This window comes from Polypterus senegalus, chromosome 1 (assembly GCF_016835505.1).
Source record: "Polypterus senegalus isolate Bchr_013 chromosome 1, ASM1683550v1, whole genome shotgun sequence".
Taxonomy (NCBI): domain Eukaryota; kingdom Metazoa; phylum Chordata; class Cladistia; order Polypteriformes; family Polypteridae; genus Polypterus; species Polypterus senegalus.
The window spans coordinates 266,172,093-266,190,448 of NC_053154.1; the positions used below are offsets into that span (position 1 = coordinate 266,172,093).

Sequence of the window (18,356 nt, forward strand, 5' to 3'; positions counted from 1 at the left end):
GAAACAGCCCAATCGCCGACCAGCTGAGCGAATATATCATGTAAACCTGCTGAAACCGTGGAAGGAGAGGGTCCCGATCCCTCCTCCGGACAGCCCTGCTCTCTCTTGCGAAGTAAGTTCCCTTAATTTCGTGAGCAGCTATCCCCAGGCAGAAACAAGAGCTCGAAGCAGCTATCCGCTCTGTCCCAGAGGTGGTAAGTGAAAAACCCGGTCGGACCTCTCTGATTGCGCATGACATATTGACTGACCCGGGGGTGATCGTCCGTGGCGACCCTACAGACTCCGGAGGCAAAGAAAGTAGAAGTGGAACTTGAAATCAAGCGAATGCTGGCACTAGGAGTAATCGAGGAAAGTAGTAGTCCCTGGTCCAGTCCCATCGTCTTGATTGCTAAGCCTGACGGCAGTTGGAGGGTTTTGCAATGACTTCCGTCGGCTTAACCAAGTTTCCAGATTGATGCTTATCCCATGCCTCGCGTGGATGACCTCCTCGAGACTGGGACCAGCCAAATTCTTGACTACACTTGACATGACAAAGGGGTACTGGCAGGTTCCTTTAACGGAGTCCGAAGGAAAAACGCGTTTAGCACTCCTAGCGGACACTGGCAGTATCGTGTCCTTCCATTGGGTTACACGGGCCTGCGACTTTTCAGCGTCTGGTGGACAAAGTGCTCCGGCCCCATAACTCGTTCTGTGCTGCCTATCTGGATGGCGCGTCATCTATTCCAGCACCTGGAAGGAACACATACAGCAGGTCACAGCAGTATTACGGACACTGGGGGAAGCCGGGCTCCGAATCAACCCCAAGAAATGTTTCTTTGGATTGAGGAAGCCAAATATTTGGGCTACCTAGTGGGCGGGGTACTGTGAGGCCACAGTGTTCCAAGTTGCAAGCCATAATGGCCTGGCCCGTCCAAACCAAGCGGCAAGTCCAATCCTTTCTCGGTTTGGCCGGGTACTACCGCCGGTTTGTGCCTCGCTTCTCCGAGAGAGCGGCGCCCTTGACCGACTTGACAAAGAAAAGAGCTCCTAATACGGTGGTATGGTCTGATAAAGCGGGGCTGCATTCAGTGACTTAAAAAGGGCTCTGACTTCAGCACCTATCTTGATCTCCCCTAACTTCTCTCTCCCTTTTATCCTCCAGGCGGACGCCGGACACAGGCTTGGGTGCCGTGTTGAGCCAAAGCGTCGGCGGTGTTGAACACCCGTTATGTACCTGAGCGGAAACTGTTGGACAGGGAGACCAGGTGCGCGGCGGTGGAGAAAGAGGCTCTGGCGATCAAATGGGCGTAACTCAGCTGCGGTACTACCTCTTGGGTCGCGTGTTCACTCTGGTGACGGATCATGCACCTCTGAAGTGGATGGCCCTTCACAGGGAGTGAATCCACGGGTCACGAGGTGGTTTCTTGACCTGCAGCAGTACAAGTATACGCTCGTTCATCGACAGGGGTCTCTTCATGCCAACGCCGATGCCCTCTCCCGGCCCACGACCTCTCGGTGCAGGTCGCCCGACCCACGGGTCTGGGCTGAGGGGAGTCTTGTCACACTGCGTGTGCATGGGAAGCAGCTGAAGGGCTTAGGAAATACTGTTTATACATCTGCCCAGGGGCGGGTGCACTGACGCTCTTTCTGAGTTCTCTGCAGGTCTTACCCGGAAATCCCACCAGGAGCCGCCATTTCCAGGAAGGACACATCACTTCGGTTCCGCCCCAAGAATGAGGTCACTTCGGTTCCGCCCCAAGGATGATGTCACTTCCAGTTCCGCCCAGAGGACGACATCATTTCCGCCCTCTGTGCTATAAAGCTCACTGCCTTGGCTTAGGCAGGCAGTTCTGTTTTGGACTCTGTTGTGTAAACAACTATTGCAATGCCTCAAAGACTTTTGCAGCCGGGAAACCGTAATAAACGGGTGGCTGCCCCAAACCTTTCCGCGTCTCTGGTCTCCACTTATTACAACACATATATATATATATATATATACACATATATATACACACACACACATATATATAAACATATATATACACATCATATATACATATACATATCTATATATATATCTACATTAATTAGAGGCTGTGTAATAATTAATCTTGATTAATCGTATGTAATCACACATGAAAATTTGCCCCAAATCGCACATTTTTTTTTAATTTAAAAGGGTTTTAGTGGGGACAGAATCAAATAATAGACATGGACATGAATATTTTAAACTCAAGCTCTTTTAATTTCTGAAAAAAAAATGCTTTTAAACTGCATTTCAATTCAAAACAGAAACAAAAATATCATCCATGGCTAAAATTGGGCAGACTTAAAAATAAAGTGGTATTTTAAGTACTTTAAGTACATTTTCAGAATGGTATTGTCTTTAAATAATAATAACTAAAATTTCAACATAAAGTGCAGTTTTTCTTCTTAAAAAAATAAGTCAGAAACATAAAAGGTAATTTGACCAGCTTAATCTTTAAACTCGGAGTAACCTTAGCCAAAATTATTTTGTACATTAGGCTAAAACAGTGTGATCATTGAACATTTTGTAATTAGATGTAATTAGAATTACTAACGGTCACGGAAGTCCAATGATCCCCAGTAAGAGCCACAAAGTCCACTTTCTGTAATGCATCTAATTTTGCTTGCTTTTCAGTGTGCACAAAACCACGCTTTTATCAAGGCTTCCATCGGGTAGTCTTTTGAAATGAAATTTTCCTCCAATCAGTCGTAGGAACACGCTTTATTCTGACTCTAACATTTTTGTAGCTCTGATGTGTGCATCAATGTAATCGATGTACCAGGAAATCATGCATTGACAAAAGTTCCCCTTTGCTTGGAATTGAAAGTGTGATTAAATGCGTTATTTTTTTTAATGCGTTATGGAGTACATGCACCGAAGCTTCTCAGCTGTGATTGCGCTAAGAAAAGGAAACATTTTAAAAATAACATAACATGATTCTGCATTAACCGCATATTTTTTCATATGTCTCAAACCAAGGGGATGCGAGGGTAAAATGAATCGTGAAGCACGCGTACATACTGAGTGCATCCCCTCTCGGGAATCGAACATCGGATGTCGGCGCTAGAGGCGAAGCCTCTACCATTGCGCCACGGCGTGTGGCTTGTCTATTTGAGAGTATGTAGATCGGGGTATATATATATACCCACGCTTCGCAGCGGAGAAGTAGTGTGTTAAAGAAGTTATTAAAAAGAAAAGGGAACATTTTCAAAATAACGTAACATGATTGTCAATAGACAGTGATTGTTTTGTGAGTGTTACGAGTGTTGCTGTCATCAAGGATTTTATTATCATTATTTCTTTCAATCAGGTTCGAATTTGTAGGATGTGTTGTGTTCAAGTTACATTCCGTGTTTGTCAATCGTTGTAAAGATAACAGGTTTCACTCATCGATTCGTTTCTTTCTGCATCAATAAACAGCTCGTCTTCCTCTTTATCTGAGACGTGACCCACTGCATGCACGGTTTTTTTTTTACACTGTCTTCGTTTAGCGGGACATTGACTTTTTCCACCGTGTGCTTTGTTTCCGCAGTAGCTGCACTTATGAATATGCTTGTATGTATCAGACGCTTCATATTTTTTTGCTGCCTTCTCAATTGTGTAATTCGGTTTTTGTTCAGCACTCTTTGGAACTGTTGCTTTTGGTCTGTGCACTGCGTCAGTTCACGTGCGCCGCTCGGTGTACATGCATCGAAGTTTCCCAGCTGTGCTTGTGCCGTCTCGTGCGATGTCCACAGCTGTATTTAATGTTAGCTAAGACCCGGCACTTAAAAGTTTCTCTCGCAGTTTCGCTGAGTTTGTGCCAAACACCACCCTGACCATCTCATCTTCCTCTGCATAAGCACAGTCCTTCACCCGTGAATATTTAGTGGCAGTGTTTCTATTGGATTGCCGCTGACTGACAGCCTTATATGGGCAGGCACTAAATTACGTGGGAGGCGTAACTCCGCCTCCCATGGACATCGAGCAGAAGTCTATTATAGTATATGGACGAAAAAATAGGTTCCAGTTATGACCATTACGCGTAGAATTTTGAAATGAAACCTGCCCAACTTTTGTAAGTAAGCTGTAAGGAATGAGCCTGCCAAATTTCAGCCTTCTACCTACATGGGACGTTGGAAAATTAGTGATGAGTCAGTGAGTCAGTCAGTGAGTGAGTCAGTCATTGAGGGCTTTGCCTTTTATTAGTACAGATAAAGATTTTTTCACCTTTCTTTAGTGCCACACAGCCCACTTTCCAAAATTAGAAATAACAGTTTGCCTTCCATAATGAGGGACTTTCTCCTGCTGGGGGTTCAAACCATTTTAGACTTCGTTCAACGGAAATACCAAATCCAGGGGCAGACCTTTTCTTTAATGGGCAAGTACCCAAATGGCTAATGCTACATGCACATGTTTAATGCTTGTTACATGCCCCAGATATATCAATAAAGCAAATTGGCTTTTAAGGGTAAAAAAATATTACAGCACTGTTGTGGCATTAAGGAAGCACCTATTTTTCAATATTTGTTTTACCCTGAATTGAGGATTTGGAATCATAATGGATCACTAAGGACTGCACTGTGTGTTAAGGAGTAGAATATTTTCTTTTTAGTAGAACTAGGGGGCTTTGCCACGCGCTTGCCCGTTTGCAGTTCTGCCGCTCGTGTATGGGGGGGATGCAGATGTATAAATTAAACAGATTGTTATTTTCAGGGAAAGTGTTACTTATGCATAATAGAACTAACTATTTTACATTAGAGTAATTAACCATATTTAAAAATAGTAAAACGTAATAATTTGAAAGTAAATTATGTTTCATGTTTTGTTAAGAGTTATTCATTGCATAATACAATTTCATTCTGTTTGGCTGTGAAATTAACACGCAAACACTTTTTAAATTTACACTTTTACTGTAAAACCAGTAAAAACTATTTTTTAAATTTAATTTTCATCAATATCACATTGAATTTTGATTCTGTGTTTGGACTTTCATTGTGACAACACAACATATAACTGCCTGTGATTTAATTTAGTTTCTTTCTATTAAATAAAATTACTTTTTTTTTTTTTTTAATTCTAATGTTATCCTTGAAGATGTACTACATTACCTTTCTTGGATACATCCTTCTTTCTACATTAATTTGTGCGGTGGAAAACCATAAAGTGTTAACGGTATATTCTTCGGGATATTTTAAGTTGATGTTTTCATCTTCCGCACGATCACCACCAACTGATTCAGCATAGTCTATTGAAGCGCATTTAACCAATTTGCCGTGTAACATTTTTGGTGTTAATTGATTTGACTTCGTTTCTCGGTGCTAGGATTGCCCGTGTACTCATTTTTTCTATTGATAACCCTTCGTGATGAAATTCTTCAATAAGATTTGGACATAATACATCTTCTTTAATTGGGAACTTAAAGTGAGGAAAACGTTAAAATTTATAAGAGCTGAGCGAGCAGGAACTGTGTCTATCAAAAGCATTCACACGAATGAGAGGTGAGAGTACTGTGTGCGTGGTTGAATTTGGTTGAGAGGAGGGTGGGACTTTAAAAAATCTCATGGCCAAAGTCTCATCTCATGGGACTTGATAAAATCTCTTGAAAAATGTCTAGTCTCATCCCAGGATTTTTTTATGTAATAGAGAGATATGTAGCCATCAGGCAACGGGAGGAGTAGTTCACATTGGGTCACATTTTATTATGTTTGCTCCATTATTATTGCAGCGGTACAACAAGAAATCAAACCATTGCTAATAAATTATTTTATTATTTTAGGCCTGCAGTTCTTTAGACGTTGTCCTGGGGTCTTTTGTGACCTCTCGGATGAGTCGTCTCTGCGCTCTTGGGGTAATTTTGGTCGGCCGGCCACTCCTGGGAAGGTTCACCACTGTTCCATGTTTTTGCCATTTGTGGATAATGGCTCTCACTGTGGTTCGTTGGAGTCCCAAAGCTTTAGAAATGGCTTTATAACCTTTACCAGACTGATAGATCTCAATTACTTCTGTTCTCATTTGTTCCTGAATTTCTTTGGATCTTGGCATGATGTCTAGCTTTTGAGGTGCTTTTGGTCTACTTCTCTGTGTCAGGCAGCTCCTATTTAAGTGATTTCTTGATTGAAACAGGTGTGGCAGTAATCAGGCCTGGGGGTGGCTACGGAAATTGAACTCAGGTGTGATACACCACAGTTAGGTTATTTTTTAACAAGGGGGCAATTACTTTTTCACACAGGGCCATGTAGGTTTGGATTTTTTTTCTCCCTAAATAATAAAAACCATCATTTAAAAACTGCATTTTGTGTTTACTTGTGTTATATTTGACTAATGGTTAAATGTGTTTGATGATCAGAAACATTTTGTGTGACACACATGCAAAAGAATAAGAAATCAGGAAGGGGGCAAATAGTTTTTCACACCATTGTATGTCGATAAACTTTTTAAATTTTAACTTGAGGTATATCTAATATATATCCTCATAAATCTATAAAAGCAGGCACTTCAAATAGACATGTATTCTGATCAGTTCAATTATCATTATACCTGCAGACCAAGAAGGTCTTTCGTGTTTTATACAATACCGCTCCTACAGCACTGTGTATAATTTTATATTACCTAAAGGGTAAGGAGATCAGGTAATTACTTGATTCACAAATATGGAAAAAGCAAATTATTGGAAGAACAACTGAAAAGCCCTTTTTTCATTATTTGTACAATGAGAGCTCAATTCTTAAAGAAAGCAAGCTGATTTTATTTACAAAAATCAAGGGCAAGTCAGCAGCCTGCTGCACGTATACAGATTCTCCGGTTATGATCCAGGCTGGTAACGGCATCTCCAACTAGAAGGTTTATAATTATCACAGAATTAAAAAAAGAAACTGCCTCAGGGCAGAAGGGTGGGGGGTGGCAAGACAAGCACTGTGTGACGCATTCTGTAATAAGGGCAACTCAAAGGAATACAGTCAAGAAAAAAGAAGAAATTACATTTAAAAGTAAGTTGTTTTACTTGTGTAGAGATCAGTTATACTGTAGGTGTTTTGGGAAAGGGGTGCTTTTATCATTTGAAAGAAAAACAAAATAGACAACACGCTGAAAAAACATGCAGTGCTTCACAGACTACAATTAGTAGCTCTTCATTAGGATCCGACTGATTAACAGCACAGTTGTTGAAGTAAACCATTCACATCAAGTGTGCTCAAATTGCAGTTGTCTCTTATAATTGTGTGCTGTCAAATCAAAAGCCAAGTATGCAGCAGTAAAACAAAGGCAAGTGAAAACAGGATTAGACATATATTAATATACTGCAAGGGTCTCGGGAGATCTGAAAACCTGTGACAGAGAAGGCAAATAGACATGAGAGCTGTGAAAGCAAAGTGCATTACTGAGGGAAATGCTTCATTACACTTAGCTGTGCTGAACAGAACATGTCCAATACGTTTAAGCCGCAATATGTGATCTGAAAAGCATACAGAGGTGCATCTTCTGCCAGTTTTCATTCTACATGGATTCTTCGTCATAAAAAACTCTCATTGATAAATAATGAGAAATCAATGAATAAAAGACCTGCCTTATGATTGCTGAATATTGGAGAGTGGGAAAGAGAGGGACTGGATGAAGGACATTATACTAAGTGACACTTTAAGCAGAACAAACCATCAAAAGCCAATCAAGTTTAGCAAAAAGCATCAGCTTATGAAACTTTGTATTGATTTGTTTTCTTACTCTCACTGGCAAGAAATTGCTCAGGACTGTGCCCCTCTGCATTATGTGTACTGACACAGAGGGGCCTGCTGCAAACTCCAGATCTCTGAATCAGAAAGCACCAGCTTGAGCTGAAAAGAAAATCCCTTTGCTCAACTATGAAAACGGGCTTCTGGCTTCTAAACTGCCAACTGTCATATTAGGCAGCAGGCTGACTTTGTGTCTCTCGTTTCAGGTTCACTGCACTTTGCTACATGGACCATCTAACTTGATGTAAGCGGTGATTTGAAATGTTTGTAATGACCAATCACATTAACTCTTGAGCCCATCCTGACAAAACATTAAAGATAGGTAATTCACATATACACCTATTGTCAAGCGGACTGCTTTAAAAAAAGGGCCTGTGTGACGTAAATGTTTGCAGTAAAAAATGACTTAGGAAGTCACCAGATTTTTAAAATTGGAATCAGATAATAACAGTCCATAAACAGGCAAGAGAGATTGGGTTCTACTGCATGCAAAGACACTTCTGAAAAACACTTCTCAATGTACGTTACACAAGTACAGTAATTAGAGGATTTGCATCATTTTTCAGGCAATGCTGGAATCCAAACATTTTTAATTTTAGTAGAACTGGAACACCCAACTGAAAATTTTTAGCAAAAGGGATAGTAAACCTTTCATTTATCTGTAAACTTCAACTCATTTATAAAATACTCAGTTATCCCAATCTGCAAGGAACTCTATAAAGAGCTATAAAGGAGCTCTATAAATAAATGTAGAATAACTAGATTTATGTGGTGTGGACTGAAGATGAACAATATGGCTTGAAATTAATCCAACTGGAAAAAATAAAAGAAATGTAACCAACTGTATCTTAAATGCTGTGGGTCACTTTGGATAAAACCATCTGCCAAAAAAACAAATGAAATTGTATATTTGCTTCTGAACACATTCTGAAATACAACATCCAAAGGCGCTGAGATGATATACGGTTGTGCTTGAAAGTTTGTGAAACGCTTTAGAATTTTCTGTATTTCTGCATAAATATGACCTAAAGCATCATCAGGTTTTCACTCAAGTCCTAAAAGTAGATAAAGAGAAACCAGTTAAACAAAGGAGACAAAAATATTATACTTGGTCATTTATTTATTGAGGAAAATGATCAAATCTTACATATTTGTGAGTGGCAAAAGTATGTGAACCTCTAGGATTAGCAGTTAGTTTGAAGGTGAAATTCGAGTCCGGTGTTTTCAATCAATGGGATGACAATCAGGTGTGAGTGGGCACCCTGTGTTATTTAAAGAACAGGGATCTACCAAAGTCTGCTCTTCACAACACATGTTTGTGGAAGTGTATCATGGCACAAACAAAGGAGATTTCTGAGGACCTCACAAAAAGAGTTCTTGATGCTCATCAGGCTGGAAAAGGTTACAAAACCATCTCTGAAGAGTTTGGACTCCACCAATCCACAGTCAGACAGATTGTGTACAAATGGAGAAAATTGAAGACCATTGTTACCCTCCCCAGGAGTGGTCGACCAACAAAGATCACTCCAAGAGCAAGGCGTGTAATAGTCAGCGAGGTCACAGAGGACCCCAGGGTAACTTCTAAGCAACTGAAGGCCTCTCTCACATTGGCTAATGTTCATGTTCATGCATCCACCATCAGGAGAATACTGAACAACAATGGTGTGCATGGCAGGGTTGCAAGGAGAAAGCCACTGCTCTCCAAAAAAAAAACATTTCTGCTCATCTGCAGTTTGCTAAAGATCACGCGGACAAGCCAGAAGGCTATTGGAAGAATGTTTTGTGGACGGATGAGACCAAAATAGAACTTTTTGGTTTAAATGAAAACCGTTATGTTTGGAAAAAGGAAAACACTGCAGTCCAGCATAAGAACCTTATCCCATCTGTGAAACATGGTGGTGGTAGTATCATGGTTTGGGCCTGTTTTGCTGCATCTGGGCCAGGACAGCTTGCCTTCATTGATGGAACAATGAATTCTGAATTATATCAGAGAATTCTAAAGGAAAATGTCAGGACATCTGTCCATGAACTGAATCTCAAGGTGGGTCATGCAGCAAGACAGCAACCCTAAGCACACAAGTCGTTCTACCAAAGAATGGTTAAAGAAGAATAAAATTAATGTTTTGGAATGGCCAAGTCGAAGTCCTGACCTTAATCCAATCGAAATGTTGTGGAAGGACCTGAAGCGAGCAGTTAATGTGAGGAAACCCACCAACATCCCAGAGTTGAAGCTGTTCTGTACGGAGGAATGGGCTAAAATTCCTCCAAGCTGGTGTGCAGGAAAGATCAAAAGTTACCAGAAACGTTTAGTTGCAGTTATTGCTGCAAAGGGGGGTCACACCAGATACTGAAAGCAAAGGTTCACATACTTTTGCCACTCACAAATATGTAATATTTGATCATTTTCCTTAATAAATGAATGACCAATTATAATATTTTTGTCTCATTTGTTTAACCGGTTACTCTTTATCTACTTTTAGGACTTGAGTGAAAATCTGATGATGTTTTAGGTCATATTTATGCAGAAATATAGAAAATTCTAAAGGGTTCAAAAACTTTCAAGCACAACTGTATATCGTCGAAAATGGACTGGCAACCCACCCAGGGTAGATTCCAGCCTTGCACCTCATGCTGCCAGGATGAGCTTTTGCCGTCTCACACATCTGAACTAGACAAAGCAGGCTTGATGGCGAGTGTAAGTTTCCCGACCAGTAAAGCCTGGGTTTGTGATCCTAAATTGCATTAAGAGGATTGAAGAATATTAAGTTATGAAGATACTAAAGTGGCCTCCAAAAGTGCTGGGACACTGCAGTGTAATATCAGTATTTTTCTTTATATTTTAGTAATCCGGTAAAGGTACAGGATGTCAGTCATGCTTAGACCTGGGCTCAGTCAATGGCTGCCACACTTTGAAGTTTATTAATCTTGCCCCCTCCTACTATTATGTAAAAATCTACCCATTTTAATAATTTACTTGTTATTTCCGATATGTTCTGCCCTTTATTGGTGCCCAGCCCCCTACTGTGAGCCCCTATCAGGCCGGCCTTCTAATAATCAATAATGAGGCACATACCAGGGGCAGACTTGCTCAGGTTAACAAGAGGTTGTTGTATTTGTCTGCTGCCTCGGGTCTCTTGAGTTGTTTTTATTTTTTAAACCATTTAGCGTTGACTTCTTTTGGGATTTCAAATTGTTGGAGTTTTTGGCTAGGATTAGATCATTACTCAGTTTATATTTCCTGTACTGTATTAATCTTGTTCAGTCTGTCTTGTGTTCAGTTTCCAGATAATCTTTTAGCTTCAGGGTTTCCTCGCACAGTTTTATTTATTAAGTGTGTGAAGAACTCTTGAAGGCTTGAAATGTTTCAATGCTTATTTTTGGTCAATTTTGCAGTCTTAGAGTGGTTATTTCTTAACTTTGTTTCTTACCATAGGACTGCTATTGTTCACAGTTTATTAAGCTGATTTCTGTTAATGGAGAATTCTCAAATTAGCTGTTGGGTTTGTTTCTCCCTTTTATCTAATTATGTAAAGAATCCATTTGTCCAAGGTATATGACTGCACTCAGATTACGCCAAGAGATCCATTTACTGTAGAGACAGAGGTGCCAGTTTAGGTGTGGCCTTGTTAAGTTCTGCCTTTTAGGTGGCCTCAGAGTAGGATACCGCCACTTTTATTTGTAGATACATTTAATCCTTTAGGCTTAAACACCTTGAAATACCAGTTCCTGTTCCACAACTTTGACATTACTTAATGGAGAGCCCTGAACATATCCAATAAAGAATATTAATTTATATTTCCAGCTATTTTCATCCAGTAATGCTCCATGTCAAGCATTCTAAAACTTATTGAGCCCAGTCATCAGAAACTGCCTCATAGGCCTTGAGGTTTTTAACCTTGAGCATCTTATGCTAATAACAGGCATGAAGTATTACTTGGATTTAATTATAAGATTCACTAGATCTCAATTTTAGATTATGACAGAAGTGTCAGGTTTAAAAATAAGGTTTTCGGGTGGGAGGTTCATGTTTTACACGGCACAAGGCAACATTTCACAAGGCTGATGACCGAGGGACCATTTCCTCGCAATTTTTACTTTAAATGAAAAATGGAATTAAATAGGATGGATTCTTTGCATTTCTTTTTCTATGACCGTGAACAGAATATTAATATTACTCTTTAAGAGTAGTTCTGGGTAACGATTGTTAGTATGGTGTTCAAGTGTCGATTGCTTGCAACAAGAATAACTTACATTATTAATAAATTGGCATAAAACCAGATTGTATCAACTTAAGACCTGCTTCAATAATGCAAAAATGAAAACTAGAAACAGTTTTGGAACCTTAGCTATATTAGCAAAACAGACACCAGGAGGGGAAAAGGCATTCATAATAGTAACCCTAGATAACCATTACAGGGACACATGAGAGCAGCATAAAGAGAGAAGAGTCTTCTACAATGTGACTATAAAGAAAATGTACCAAATACGGTTTATTTCACTCACACAGTACAAGTCCCTAACGTAAATGGGCTGAAACATGTAAACTGTCCATTATAATTGCTTTTGCATAGTTTGTGTTTTGCTTAAAAAAACCTTATGATGGGTTAAGCAAAGTGGACATTTAGGACCAGGCAGATTATGCCACCCTGAACCGTGGGTAGGCAGGGTCACACAGTGGGCAGAGTGAAGATCTGAATCTGCCATCTTGTGGGTTCTAGTCAGCTTTATTAATCCCCCACCCACTACATGTGTCTGTACAGATGGCAAACACTTCCAGTAGTCTATGTCCCTTAGAATAATTAACATTTTATTCTTTTAGACAGCAAAAGTCTAAATTTATTCTACCATGTAAATACATTGCAATTTCTAGGACTTCTAAGGATGAAACGGCAATGCACCTGCCTTGTTTTAATTTGTAAAGCAATCTGACAGAACTAATGTCAGGAAGTGCAGCTGTAGCTGAAAGCTACGTGTTCAAAAATGTTTGCTACTCACAGCTGTCAGCAGATCTTCTTTCAAATAACTAGTCCCAGAAGAAACCTTGTTAACCCTCAAACAGCTTCATGCTGAAGGATTTGCTGTCCTCAGGCTGCTGCGTGCACTCTGGGTCACACGCCAGACACAGTCAATTCACTAGTGTCACTTGAAAGAGACATCTCCTTCAGAAAGGATTTAACTGATTAAGAGAGCTCTGAAAAAGTAAATATTTATTTAAATGAAAATATTTATATTCTAAAATATATTAAGAGAGCATAAGCATTTATACAATTAGCCAAAATGCCTGATTCGATTAGCCCAAAACTTTGAAATTAGGCTCCTAATCCCTGAATCTAAAACATTATTTTTGCCATGGTTTTAAAACGCAGAACATCAGTGGAAATATAATATCTTTGAGTCGCTTCTCTATCCATATAATAGTATAATATGATCAAGAGATCACTATCAACACACCAATGGCACATCTGGAGATTGTCCAGAAACATTAAATTGGCTGGATCATCTAAAGTGAGCAAGAAGAGATGATCAATGAATGGAAAATGGTTATGAGGGGATCTGGGGGCTTGACAGGAATCCCAACTTGTGGCTGATCAGAGTTATGTTGAGAAAAAAAAAATCAGCAGTTAATTGGGGTGAAAACCTTTACTATCTAAAGAGCTGCCTATTTCTGCTTTTGTTCAGTGATGGCCATGAACCCGGTAATGACGACATCCTCTAACAAATTAAGGAAACAGCCAACAAATCACATCAAAAAAAAAAAAAAAAAACAAGAAATCTTATATATATATATATATATATATATATATATATATATATATACATACATACATACACACACATATATATATATATATATATATATATATATATATATATATATATATATATATATATATATATATACCTAAGCCTAAATCTGCAGCTATTTTGTACAACGATTCTATGTCACATTTTTTGTCACACTTTAAATTGGCCTTATTTTAAAACCTACATATATGTTTGGTATCATTCTTTTCAGAATTTGTCGAACTATAATGTAATGTTAGATTTTCAGATTCTTATTCCATTTTTAAATTATAAACTAAAAAATATCAAGAACTCATGTCCCGCAAGACAAGACTTAAACCACGCCAGGGGTTGTAAATAAAAGACAAAGAGTAGGACAGCTGCTGTACAGGCTTTTAAATGTTCAAAGCGCTGCTTGAGATGCAGATCATGCGACACGGCAGCAGCAGCAAGCCAGCAGCTGATCGAGCAAAGAGGAGAAAAAAAAAAAAACCTAAGGTTTTTCAGAGGAGAGACCCCGTCTTCTTGGGGTGCGTTGAGCCCCCTCTTTACAACGTGAGTGGCAGACTGGCCACAACTGGGGGTTGGGTGCCAAAGGCGCCAGGGGGCTTGCCCCCCTAGTCTTAGTATAATTTGACCATATCAGCTTTCATAACTACATTTTTTAATAGTTTAAGGTCAAAAATTTTTTAACAATATCTGGGCAAACATCCATTAAAGCCATGATGTCCTCCATATTGAAATCTGGTAGTATCCAGGTATCACAGCCATGTCCCTTAGACTGACGTATTTCAGGATAACCCCTTCCACAGACCCAGACATTCTAAACTATACATCAACATTTTCATTAAAAAAAAGACACTGCTTTAGTTTATTTGCTGCTGAAGCTGTGAGTACTATTGTTTTTCTTAATACAGTATTATCAAAAAAATATGTATGTTGGCCAAGCATGGCCACACTTTTGCATAGAACTGTATAATGCTCACCATTATCTCTCAAACTGTATATTATATTCATTATCTTGTGTGATTCCACAAAACTATGAAAAAATGTAATAATGGAAGCTGATATGCTGAAGTTATACTAAGATAAAGGAAACTATTGTTACTCAGAAGTAATTTTTTTTTATGTCTGGAGGTCAGTACTGTAAATGTATTACCCATTTTAGATAATTAGTCTGCAGTTTCCTTAATTTGTTAATATGCAAAGTGCAGATATTAATAAGAAGATGGTTTGCATAATAATGAAGGCACTCTAATAATATTCAGTGACTTTCTAAAAGATGTCACCCACCCATACAACTTTTCCACCACAGGATTCACCAACCACTTCAGTAACCCCAGAGACATAAATAAACCCTTGCACTCCAAACACCTCCACAACAACGACGACATTTATTTATAAAGCACATTTTCATACGAATGATGTAGCTCAAAGTGCTTTACATGATGAAGAAAGAGAAAAAAGACAGAATAAATAATTAAAGTTAGGGAACACTAATTATCATAAAATAAAAGTAACATCTGATGGCCAGGGAGGACAGAAAAAAACAAACAAAAAAAAAACTCCAGACGGCTGGAGAATAAATAAAATCTGCAGGGGTTTCCAGGCCATGAGACCACCCGGCCCCCTCTAGGCATTCTACCTGACATAAATGACCTCAATCAGTCCTCATGGTATTCAGGGTTCACATGAAAGAATCTGATGATGATGGTCATGTGGACTTCTGGGTTTTAATCCATCAATGTAAGGACAGCACGGTGCTTTGATTAGGTGGTGGTGCCGCAGATTGCCACCACAGAAAACCGGACAAACAACAGCACAGAAAGTAGGGGTTAGTACAGATTTTGGAGCCACCATGAATAGTTATTTTGAGGAGATTGAACATATTGATTGATTGATTATAAAAAGGCCATGTTAAAGTAATGTGTTTTCAGCAGTGTTTTAAAGTGCTCTACTGTATCAGCCTGGCAAATTCCTATTGGCAGGCTATTTCAGATTTTAGGTGCATAGCAGCAGAAGGCCGCCTCACCACTTCTTTTAAGTTTAGCTGTTGGAATTCTAAGCTCTGGGAGTGTAAGGTGTAAGACATTCCAAAATATAAGATGGAGTGAGATTATTTAAGGCTTGTAAACCATAAGCAGTATTTAAAGTCAATTCTAAATGACACAGGTAACCAGTGTAGTGACATCAAAACTAGAGAGATGTGCTCGGATTTTCGTTTCCGAGTTAAGATTCTAGCAGCTGCATTCTGCACTCGTTGCAATCGATTGATGTCTTCTTTGGTAGTCCTGAGAGGAGTGCGTTACAGTAATCTAGCTGATTGAAAACAAAAGCGTGAACTAATTTTTCGGCATCTTGTAATGTTATAAGAGATGTAACTTTTGCTCTATTTCTAAAGTGAAAAAATGCCGTCCTAGTAATCTGATTAATATGTGATTTAAAATTCAGGTCAGAGTCAATAGTAACCCCTAAATTCAGTCCTGTGTTCTCCAGACTTAAGAACTTCCCAGGCAGGTCAGTATTTCTGCACACTTACTGGGAACTGTCTAGACAACATCCTTCCTATTAGTCCCAAACTGCCAAATGATTGGCCAGAATATCTTTACTTAACTCAGTCTCAGCACGGTGACACCAACGATATCAATTGTGTCAATTTCTAAAAGCCTGACACATTCTGACTGTATGTCTGTGATTTCTCCTAAAATGTATTGTAAGAGAGAAGAAAATGAAGGTTAAAAACTTCCCTGGAACAGAACTGTCTTGTTGGTCTCCTGAGGATATGCTCAAAGCCCGCTTAGATCATCCACATCCATCTAGCCTATGCCCTGAGCCAAGTGAACACCAAGCTATGGTCACACTGACAGCTCAATAAGCTCTCCTTACTTCACCGTACAAAACTTAGTTTCCATTGGAATGGCAAAGTCAAACACTGATGTCTAGCCAAAGTGCTCTGGTGCATGTGTAAGCATCTTTATATTTTCACACAGTTCATAACTAGCATACAGACTTGGATTCAGAGCAGGCAGGCCATTCCTCTTAATCATACTTCTACAGCGATCTCCATTACTCTCTCATGTGACCCGCTTAAGGCCAATTTGCTCAGAGCAAACTACTAGAAGAGTAGTATTTGGACAACTTGCTAATTTCACCAAGCTAAGGCGATGCTCAGGATCCTTGTGCTGCCAATGTATATAATAGACACTTGTGCATTAGTTTTTAATTTTAAAAATTAGCGATAAACTGTAAATAAACAAAAATACAAGAGCAAGGCACTGCAGAACCCAGGAGTGCCAAGAAGTCAATTGCAAGAGAAAATGGATAATGCAAACAAAGAGAAAATGTGACATTTTCAAAGCATCTTTCTGAGTCTTGTGAGCAGGAACATGTTTCGTGCCGTTTCTGTATCAGATATTGTAACATCTCTCTTAAACTACAGTGTGATCTAGTGTAACAGCTGCTTTTTAGCTCAGTCTCAAGGGAGCTGTGTAAGCAGACATAAAGTTACTGGCAATGGTGTTGAATATGCAATATCATCCGGAGTACAGTACGTAATGGCTTCGGCAGCAAAACTCGCCTCTAAAATGAGTTCACTCTCAGCTACTGGGCTGTGCCTTGCACCAGAAAGAAAATGACTTAGAGGCTTCAAAAGACTATTTGTGTATGAATAAACCACTTATTCTTCAGAGACCAATTAGTTTCATTCAGAATTCTGTAAACTGTATGTAACATAAACAGAGATTATGGAAACCTTATGGCTAATTACATAAATTATACTCCAAGGAAAATAAAAACTATTTTTTTTTTTTTATTAATTTTAATAACATATTATGTCCAGCTGGCCATAGACTACCAAGTAGTCAAAGGTATAATCAGGGCGGCACAGAGTAAGGGAATAGGCACTCCAAAGGCCTTGAAAAGAGAAAAAAATTAGGAACTTACAGTGGCAGTCATTGAACAGCCGGGCACACGAGCAAGGGCAAGGACCACCTGGGGCATTAACCTATCTGGGCTGAGGAAGACCAAACAAAAAAGGGATCCCCTCTAGCTTTTCACTTCGGGTGCCATCCTGTTATATTACAGCCTTGAGTTAATATTCATTGTATTTTTTCTTTTTTTTTTCCCCCCTAATCCTGATGGCTTTCCTTATTCTATTTATAATCTAAAGAATCAAATGAAAAACTTAAGTAAAAATGTTGCAAAATGTGAAAATGATACCAAGTATACATCTTAGTATCCCAAAATGTTCAGACAGCTGTAATATAATGAATGTAATGTGCTATAAGTGGAGATCAGTGCCGTAAAAGAAAGCTAACATTTAAGAAGCACGTAGTGATTGACACACACAGAACATGAAGCATTTAACCTTCTGCTATACTTATGATGAAAAACTGAGAAACTCTAGTAAACTAACCATTGATATTAAGATGAAGTTTACAACATTCGTCTTTAATGACAATATAAACTACAAGATTAAAGTGGAAATTTCTAAATTAAACACATTTTAACCTTTTTTCTTCACTATGTCCTTATTTTTTCTTTTCTCTGTACCCTAATACGCTTCCGTATGGTGGGCTACGAGTCGCCTTTTCACAACCTTGATATCTGAACACTTCTTTGATTTTATTTCGAGCACTGTGCAACTTTCTGAACTTAAACTTTCGAGTGTCTCAGCCACTCTGTATCACATGATAAACTTCCTTTTGTCGTTTATACTACGGCTTAATCCAACAAATAGCACTTTTTCCTTGCATTCGCCGAAACTCTGTTGTTTCCACATGCTTTTAACCAAAACACTGAACGGAAAAGGTGATATTTGGATTGATTTGCATATTAAAATGTACAAAATTACGGGAGTA

At 39.0% G+C, this 18,356-nt stretch overlaps 1 protein-coding gene across 4 annotated transcripts in view; it reads left to right on the forward strand.

The window, feature by feature from the left end:
* dusp13a (dual specificity phosphatase 13a) overlaps window positions 1-18,356 on the forward strand; it is a 91,398-nt gene that overhangs the window by 54,310 nt on the left and 18,732 nt on the right. For 3 of the 4 annotated variants that reach the window (XM_039773457.1, XM_039773448.1, XM_039773440.1), the window contains exon 1: window positions 6,893-6,975. The exons of the other annotated variant lie outside the window; for it this stretch is intronic. The gene's annotated coding sequence lies outside the window, so the exon portion shown is untranslated. Of the gene's footprint in view, window positions 1-6,892; window positions 6,976-18,356 lie in introns of those variants that run through there. 4 annotated transcript variants of the gene reach the window in all.